The 8,700-nt window shown below is 43.0% G+C and overlaps 1 pseudogene; it reads right to left on the reverse strand.

The window, feature by feature from the left end:
• Nucleotides 1-266: 266 nt before the first annotated feature.
• LOC100956970 lies at nucleotides 267-1,863 on the reverse strand (annotated as a pseudogene).
• Nucleotides 1,864-8,700: the final 6,837 nt, after the last annotated feature.

Below are 8,700 nucleotides of genomic sequence, written 5' to 3' on the forward strand. Positions count from 1 at the left end.
AAGATAGATTCTCTCACACTTGTTAGGAAATAGATTTGCTGGCCTCTGAGGCACAAGAGGATCAGATCTTCACTGAGATACAAATGGCCCCAGTGGTCTCTGTGATTCAGCTGGGGGTCACAGCCCTAGTGGTGTCCTTGAGATTCCACAAAGACCTAAATCCTAGCACTGGTTTACCTAAATGCAAACAGCAAAGTCACTCCTTTGAGGTGGAGGGACAGGGGACTTGGACCCAGGAATATTTGACTCTAAGGCCCACAGTGTCCTCATGGAGCTGAAGACCCTGAGCTTCCACTGAAAAGCTGGGGGGACAGCTCAGGCCCTGGGTCTGCATCACTGGCACTCCTGGCTGAGAGGGTGTAAGTCAGCTGCAAGTAGTCCTAGCCCTGTGGCTTTCTTTTGTTTTAATAATTTCATTCATTAAAAAAAATGGTTGCTTTTCTGGGATATAACTCATGTGCCATAAAATACGCCTTCCTTTGAAGTGTCCATTTAAGTGTGATATATTTGCAGAATGAGTGACCCTCACCACTTCTCCCTTCCCTTGCCCCCCAGCACCCCCTCTTCTGTATCTTGTCAGTATGATCTGTCTATTCTGACGGAATTATATGGTTAGTGGTTGTGGCATTTGGCTTCTTTAACTTGGGTCTGCTGGACTGCAGCAGATGGGTGCCTGGCTCCTCCTCATGGCTAGGTGGGGTTCCAGTGTGAGGACACCCTGCATCCACCTCCTGCTATTATTCTGGGAGGCGCTGGGTGCTGTCATCAAGCTTGCGTGTAACACCAGGCTAATAACAACTCCACCTCTTGGTTGAATTTTTTTTTTTTTTTTTTTTTTGACTGAGGAGTCTTTTAATAGAAAAAAACACGTGCAACAGTATCAACAACACTTCTCTGGGAATCCAAACAGCACTGAACTTCAGTTCTTCACCTTGGGGGTGACAGACTACATTCTTCACCATGTACACACCCATGACCACGGCATGATCTCTTTCGTATGGCTCTAGGATCAACTGTTCCTGGGGCTTCATGTTCTCCTGCTGCATTTTTTTCACTTCTGAGGCAAATACCACCTCTGCTGAGGCTGTGGAGTCTATGCAGTTGGCCTTAATGGAAATCACAAAGTGTCCTCCATTATGTAAGAAGGTATGGGCATTGAGGGCCACAATCTGGGTCTGGTCTGGGTGGGCCACATCCGCAAAGATCACATCCACTATTGAGATAAACATTTGGTATTTGTGTGAGTGCTGAGCATCCTCAATCACAGGAATAATATTGGGCCTCTTCTTGGCCAAGTTAATGAGGTCACTGCCAGAGCGGTGGGAGAATTCAACTGTGTAGACTAGACCATCCGGGCCTACAATGTCAGAGACATGAGAGATGGTGGTGCCTGAGGTAGCCCCAAGATAGAGCACCATGGCCCCTGGCTTGATGTGGATCTGCTCTATACCACCCAGAATTGCTGCCAGCTTGGAGTGGAAGGGGTTCCAGGCTCGGTACTCAATTTTGTCATTTCCTTCTGAAATCGAGACTCTCGTCTCTCCACAAACTGATTCTCCAGGGACCAGATTCTTGGTGACTAGTGCATTTTCCTTTTCTTGACAAATGAAGACACCCTCATGCTGATGAGGTTCCACCATCACATTCTTCCCCGACTGGTTCCCTCTCTTTCCTCCTCCCCAACCACGACCCTGGTTGCCACCAGACCTCTTCCTCCTCTACCTCTTCCTCCTCATCCATGGCCTCTAAAGACCTCAACCCTCACTGAAACCTCCTCGGCCTCCACCTCGACTGACCGGCATGATCACCAAAGGCTGCTCGGCCACTGAAGCCACTGCCATGGGGACTGAAACCTGGCTTCATGACGACTGCTGACCGGCTCAACTTGGAGTCTGTGGCATCCCTAACTCCATGAGTCCCGGACTATCACTCTTGGTTGAATTTTTGACAAAACAGTGTAATTCTTTCTCTCGAGTGAGGATAAAATTCTCTTAAAAACAAAACCAAGCCTTTGATGGGCGTTGGAGCAAGGGAATGGTACTTCATGGAGCCCAGAACACAGTGACAAAAATCGTATGAGTTGGCTCAGTAGAGGCAGGGTCTCAGAAACATCGGAAGAAGCAGACAAGGCCTGCTGCCAGGTGACTTTTATATCCCCCAGAAGGAAGAAGGTGCTTCAGGTCAGCTCTCTCCCTCGCTGTGAAGAAAAATATTCAGACCCCCGTATACAGTAGGCACTTGCACATAGCCATGGGAATAAGGTGGTGTGTGCTGAAGCAAAGCCTCCAGCTTCCCTTCCAGACACAGGAACTGAGCCATTTCTAGCTCCCTCTGCTTGCAGTCCGCAAAACATGACCCTTTGTAAAGAATTCTGGCCTGCTCTAGTAAGAGTTGTGTGTTTACACATGTGGCAGAATTATACGTGGACCTACTCAGGTAGCAATTAGGCTTACATAATTTCAGGTTGCATTTTTCTCAGGCTTCTTTCTAGTATTTATTAGATAGTTCTACTCAGGAAATAACTAGAAAAAAATCAAATGAAAGTTTTGAAAATCAGTGTTGCAAGTACAGTTATTTTCAAACAAATGTATGAACAAAAAAGTAAAGACAAATTGGGAAGTACCCAAACTTTCTCATATTAGCGTTCCTTTTTTTCCTGAGCCTGTGAATAATTCTAACTTTTTAAAATCTATGTCTCTCCCCCCACCTCTCCAGCTCAAACACACACACTCCTTCCTTGGAAGGATTTAAAATGTTGCACCGTGTGTATGGTAGAAGGAAGGGGCAATGTGGTGCTCGTGTCCAGACTGTGTTGCTGATTAGGAGTCTTACATGCCAGCGACTTTGTGCAGTACTGTCACATTTAACACATAAAACAACCTCTGGAGCAGCCTCTCCAAACAGAAATAAAATTATGCAAACTATCTATGCAACTGAGGAAGAAAATTATGCTAACTGCAGATTAAATTAGCTGGAGCACTTGGGTATATGGCAGGTACAAATTGTTTGCTCCTGACACTTCAACCCCATCTCAGACCACTCAGTTAGGCAAAATAGTAGGCACCAGGTACTGGACCCTCCTCAAACTCCAGGACTGTTAGAGTCTTTTGTATAAATAGCACTAGTTCTCTCCTGCAAAGCAAATGATATGGATGTTACTACCAATGCCCAAGTGTGGAACAAAAAGAACTGCTTTCAAATCCTCATTAAACAATTAAAATTTGCTGTTAGCACAAACATATAGAAAAGCTTGCAAATTTGGTAGTGGAGATAGTTAATGAACCATTTGGGACCAGATCAGTTATTACTAGTTAGCATTTAAATGGCACATTACAATTGCAAAATGCTACATCATCCTCTGTATCATTTGAGACTTCCTGCTCACAAAACCAACCCAAACTTCTTCTGGCAAATAAGCTTTGTGATAGCACCACTGGGACACAGCTCACAGGAACTATAAACCTGATTTATTAACAGTTAGAGAAGTACAGTAGAAATTAAGTGACTTTGGAATTAAGAAAACCTAAATATTCAGGCCATTGCTGTCTTTAAAAGTTGAGCCAATGCCCTATAGTTCTGTGAGTATACATTTCATTTTTCAGGAAGATGTGGCAGAAGGAGCCTTCTTTATCAGTAGCATTGCCATGTCCACCATTATCAACTCCACCACCCTCACCATCACCATGACCTCTACCACCATTACATCACTACCCCCACCACTGCCGTCACCACTACTATCACCACCAGCACCACCACCATCAAAATCATCACTACCACCATTACATCACTACCACCACCAGTCGTCACCACCATCACCACCATCACCATTGCCTCACCACCGCTATCACCCCCATTACAATCATCACTAGCACCATCAATCACCATCACTGCCATAACCAAGTTCTCCAAAATTGAGAGAGGAAACTTTTAAATTATGTGCCGAATGAAGCAATCATTTGAGTATAAGCAAAAACAAAAAAGAGAACAGAAGAGTGATGACAGAAAGTATTTTAAGGAATCAGAAAATTCATCTCACACACAGCATGTCTGAATAAGTAACTTACAAATTTATGTAGAAAAAATGACAGTGAAAATCAAGGACCTGAATAACAGGGAGGAAGGAAACAGTGAGTAGATTAAGAAATGAATAGACAAAGTCTCCAAACAGCAGCTGTCTAGCATCATCTGTCCCATTTACAATAAACATCAGCAGGCTTCACAAAGACCTTTTTAAAAATTTTTTTCACAAAGACCATTTTTGTGAACAAGAATGACAGAGTTCAAAGCTGGAAAGTTCGAGGGATGCTGTGAATAAGGTATAGATTTCTTTCCTCATTGTGAAAAGAAAGTCATTTAGAAAGCACAAAAGAAATAAAACAAAACAAAACAAAACAAAAAACCCATAACCAGAAAAAAGTCTATAAGAATTCCATGGCCCCAAATATAAAGCAAAATAAAGTTTCCATTATGTTGAGCAGTTGAGGAATTTAAGAAGGAACAGTCCATTGGACCTGACACTAAGAATATGCTCCTTCCTCTGGTACAGGGGTCATACTGCAAGGTAAGTCAGAGGCAATTTTATTTTATAATCACAACTTCGATTTACAGGTATACTGTTTATAGAATCATGATAATAAATATTTAATAGTTTAATTTTTGGAACCTACATATAGACCAAACATAAGTTAAAGACAGATTGTAAGGCTTACCAAAGTTGTCACCATTGCAATCATTTTAGACAAGAAAGTTTCCTAACTGTCTGATATTGTGTAAAATCTTTACAAGGTAATCTTGTTTAATTTTCACAATAACCCTTTAAGTAGCTCTTACTGTTATACAAATTCTGGATGCAGAAACTGAGGCATGGAGAAGTTAAGTGTCTTGCTGCAAGGCCTACCTGTGAGCCGCAGAGCTGGGTTTCACATCCTGAAAATTTGGCTCCGGGCAGTAAGCTGTACTCACTGCCTCTCCAGTTAAAGCTAGGACATGGGCAACTGCCAGGGGAGGTAAGTGGGAAAGAGAGAGAGCGCGAGTGCATGTGTGCTAACCATAGCCTAATCCTGCATGGTGGAGGCTTAGCAGTGTTCATTTAAAGATGTAACAGTCACCAAGGGAAGAACTCAACATAATACACCCCTGAAAAGCTGGGGAGAGGGAAGGAGACTGGCAGTACTAGAAGTGAACTAAATTCTAACCTTAAATGAGCTAACTTCTCCCCTTTCAGAGCAGGGAGTCCCTAAAGTTAATGGATCAAGAAATAACTAGACAGGCCTGATGCAGCGGCCTATAATCCCAGCACTCTGAGAGGCCAAGGCAAGGAGGATCCTTTGAGCTCAGGAGTTTAAGACCAGCCTGAGCAACAGCCAGACCCCGACTCTTCTAAAAATAAATAAACTAGCTAAGTGCTGTGGCAAGTACCTGTAGTCCCAGCTACTCAGGAGGCTGAGGCAAGAGGATTGCTTGAGCTCAGGAGTATGAGGTTGCAGTGAGTTAGGGCCACAACACTCTACCAAGTTGTGGTAGAGACTGTGAGACTCTGTCTCAAACAAACAAACAAAAAAAAACAAACAAAAAAACAGAAAGAAAGAAAGAATGAATGAACTAGATGAACACTGCAGTCAAGGTACAGGGTCAACAACTATGCAAAGAGCAAGGTAAGTAGGCACTGCCTCTGGAAACTGAGTGTGGATATGGAACGATATGTTAGGAACCCAGGGGAAAGGTTAGGAATTTCATTACTGTTATTATCCTAACTAAAATAACCACAAAAAAACAGACTTTAAAATTCACTTCATCACACAGAAATTGGAGCCCTGTGCTGGTCATGTGTGCTGGTGGGAATGTCAGATGGAACGATCACTATGAAGACACTGTGCTGGCTCCTCAAAGATTAAACAGTTACCATACACTGCAGTATTCCACTGCCAAGCACATACCCCGAAGAATTGAAAAGAGGAACTCCAACAGATATTTGGGGATACCAAAGCACACAGCAACATTGCTCACAGTAGTCAAAAGGCAGAAACAAGCAAATGCCCAATGATAAATGAACTAAGTCAAAGTGTGGCATAGGCTACAATAGACGCTACTCAGCCTTGATCATGAGGGATCATGTCACAGGTGCCATGGCCTGGATGGACCTTGAAGACAGTGTGCTCAGCAAAATATACCAATCCCCAAAACACACACACTGAAAAACTGCACATATAGGAGGCATCTGGGGCAGTGGCACTCAGAGACAGAGAGTGGAGTGGCTCAGGATGTGACAAGTCCTGGCGCTGCAGGGAGGGTCATGACACAACAGTGTGCACGTGCTTAAGGCCACGCGTTGTATGTTTTACAGTGAATACAATGGCAAATTTTGTTACATAAGATTTTGCCACAATTAAAAAAACACTTTCTTCAAAAACAGAAGCAATAGTGTTGGTATAAAAGCCTTAGATATGGTACCTTTTACTTTATTAGAAGTTAAGATAAATTAGTTCTTTAACTGCTTTCTGAAATATACAAGAACCTTGAACATATTAATTCTGATTACAATCTACCAATACAGTGCAATAGTGGTCTTTATTTTAAATTATGTATGTGATATAAAAACATTAAAAATTATATATTAAACACATATTAACTCCTTATACTTTATTATTGTTCTATGCAGTCAATATTCACTTAGATTTGTCCATATTGAATAAAGGTATGCTCCAGCGCTAAACCTCATCATATTTCAAGTGTCAAAAGCTGTTGATCATGAGATGATCTTTATTTCAGAATTTCAGAAATGTTAACACATGAAAAGAAAAAAAATGTGCATTTTAGGAGAAATCCAATATTAAAGAAAAAATAAACTAAGAGAGCAAACCACAGACCATAATATTTTACCTAGAAAGTCCCTTACAATGGGTTAGTTACTAAATGGGTTTCATCTGAAATAATGATACTGGAGGTTTTTGTGATGTTGATGGTGAGGAGGGTTGGTGGGCATACACAGATAAAGGAGAAAGAGTTAGGGAAAGGAAAAGGAGACAGAAAGAGAAAAGTCCATGGTGGACTGAGGGTTGCCAGGGGACCCAGAGTTTCATGGGTAATATATGTTTTCAAAGGATCAAAAGAGCCACAGGGCTGCCATCCTCTGTATTACAGTAAAAACACCTAGTACTGAACTGGGATAGGGACTAGTTGCTACTAGGATCTATTTCATGGAAAAAGGTAAAAAGAAATTTCAACAACTCTGTGTTTCTTACATTCCCAAGTTCACAGCAATGAACCTAGAGTGAGGACATAGCCATCTCATAATTCACACCAGAAATGATCTGTTAAAAAATACTTGGGGTACAACATGTGCTCTCAGGCAGCCACAGAAACAAAAGGGCAGAGTGACATGCTTTTTCCTGTGCCATAGGTTTTTTTTTTACTAAGCCTCAGATTTGCTGAAATGAACTCGAAGCATCAAAACAACAAAAAATGATTATTTCCTCTCAATTTTCCTATAGCTAAGTGCTTCCTCAAAATAGAAACATTTTATTAAAACATTCAGAAATGAACACATGCTGTATCCACATCCATAGCCCATCTCCTAATTAATTAACATAATAAACTCTCAAGCTGCTACTTTGACCTTCAAATGAGAACTAGAGGAATAGCTCAGTCTGAGAAACGCAAAATATCAGTACCTGAAATTAGTCTATCAGAGCTGTGACTGATGAGAAAATGAGTCACATTTCAATTGAGCCTTCCTGTGCTAATATCTCAGATTCATCCCCCTGGCCTTTTATCTGCAGTTATTCTCTGCTAGCCAGTGACGGGCTTCACAGACCTACCATGATCAGGGACACTATGGTCAGGGACACTGCGGTCAGGGAGCATAAACTGGAGAGGGCCCCCACTGTATGGAGCCTGTGGAGCCAGCCTCTGTTCCCCAGGTGTGTCTGTGATTGCTGACCAAAGGAGAGTCTGTAGGCGGTCCAGGTGGCCATGGGCAGTGTTGTCAGTCCCCAGGCTGTTAGCAGACAGAAACTTCTTCTTTGGTGAATCCCTTCATGCTCTTAAGACCGAGCTTTCAAGAGTGACAGCCCGGAGTATAGAGCAGGGGTCCTCAAACTTTTTAAACAGGGGGCCAGTTCACTGTCCCTCAGACCGTTGGAGGGCCAGACTGCAGGCCCCAGGACGAGTTGGCTGCTAAGCAGGACAGGCAGCAGTGGCAAAAGCACCTGGTAGGCCAGATAAATGTCCTAAGTGGGTTGCATGTGGCCCATGGGCTATAGTTTGAGGACGCCTGGTATAGAGATATGCTTTGGTGTGAGTGTGAGATGAGTCATACCTGTGATGGCTCTAGGGCCCTTATGAACAGAACCAGCTGGAAACTGGAGGCTGAGACACAGGCAGGACCAAACCAGACAGCTTCTCTATCACCTATGAGCATCATAAGATCTGAGCTTTCTTATGGAACCATGAATCTCTCTGGGACAAAAACATTTCCCTGAAAGGTTCGTAAAGCCATAAAAAGAGAGAAAATGGCAAATCTGCCCTGCTGGTAATAGTGTTTCCACAGGACATGCCCACAGGTCACAATTCTACTGTAGCAGTACAGTAGCCTCCATCCCTCTCTTACCAGCCCTGCTCAGTCCCTCCACCTCCAGCACAGATCCCTGATACGCAGGTGCCACAGAGTGCCATTTGGCATGAAGGGCACCTCTGCTCCCT

This window comes from Otolemur garnettii, unplaced genomic scaffold (assembly GCF_000181295.1).
Source record: "Otolemur garnettii isolate 467f Iridium unplaced genomic scaffold, OtoGar3 scaffold00197, whole genome shotgun sequence".
In the NCBI taxonomy this organism is placed as follows: Eukaryota; Metazoa; Chordata; class Mammalia; order Primates; family Galagidae; genus Otolemur; species Otolemur garnettii.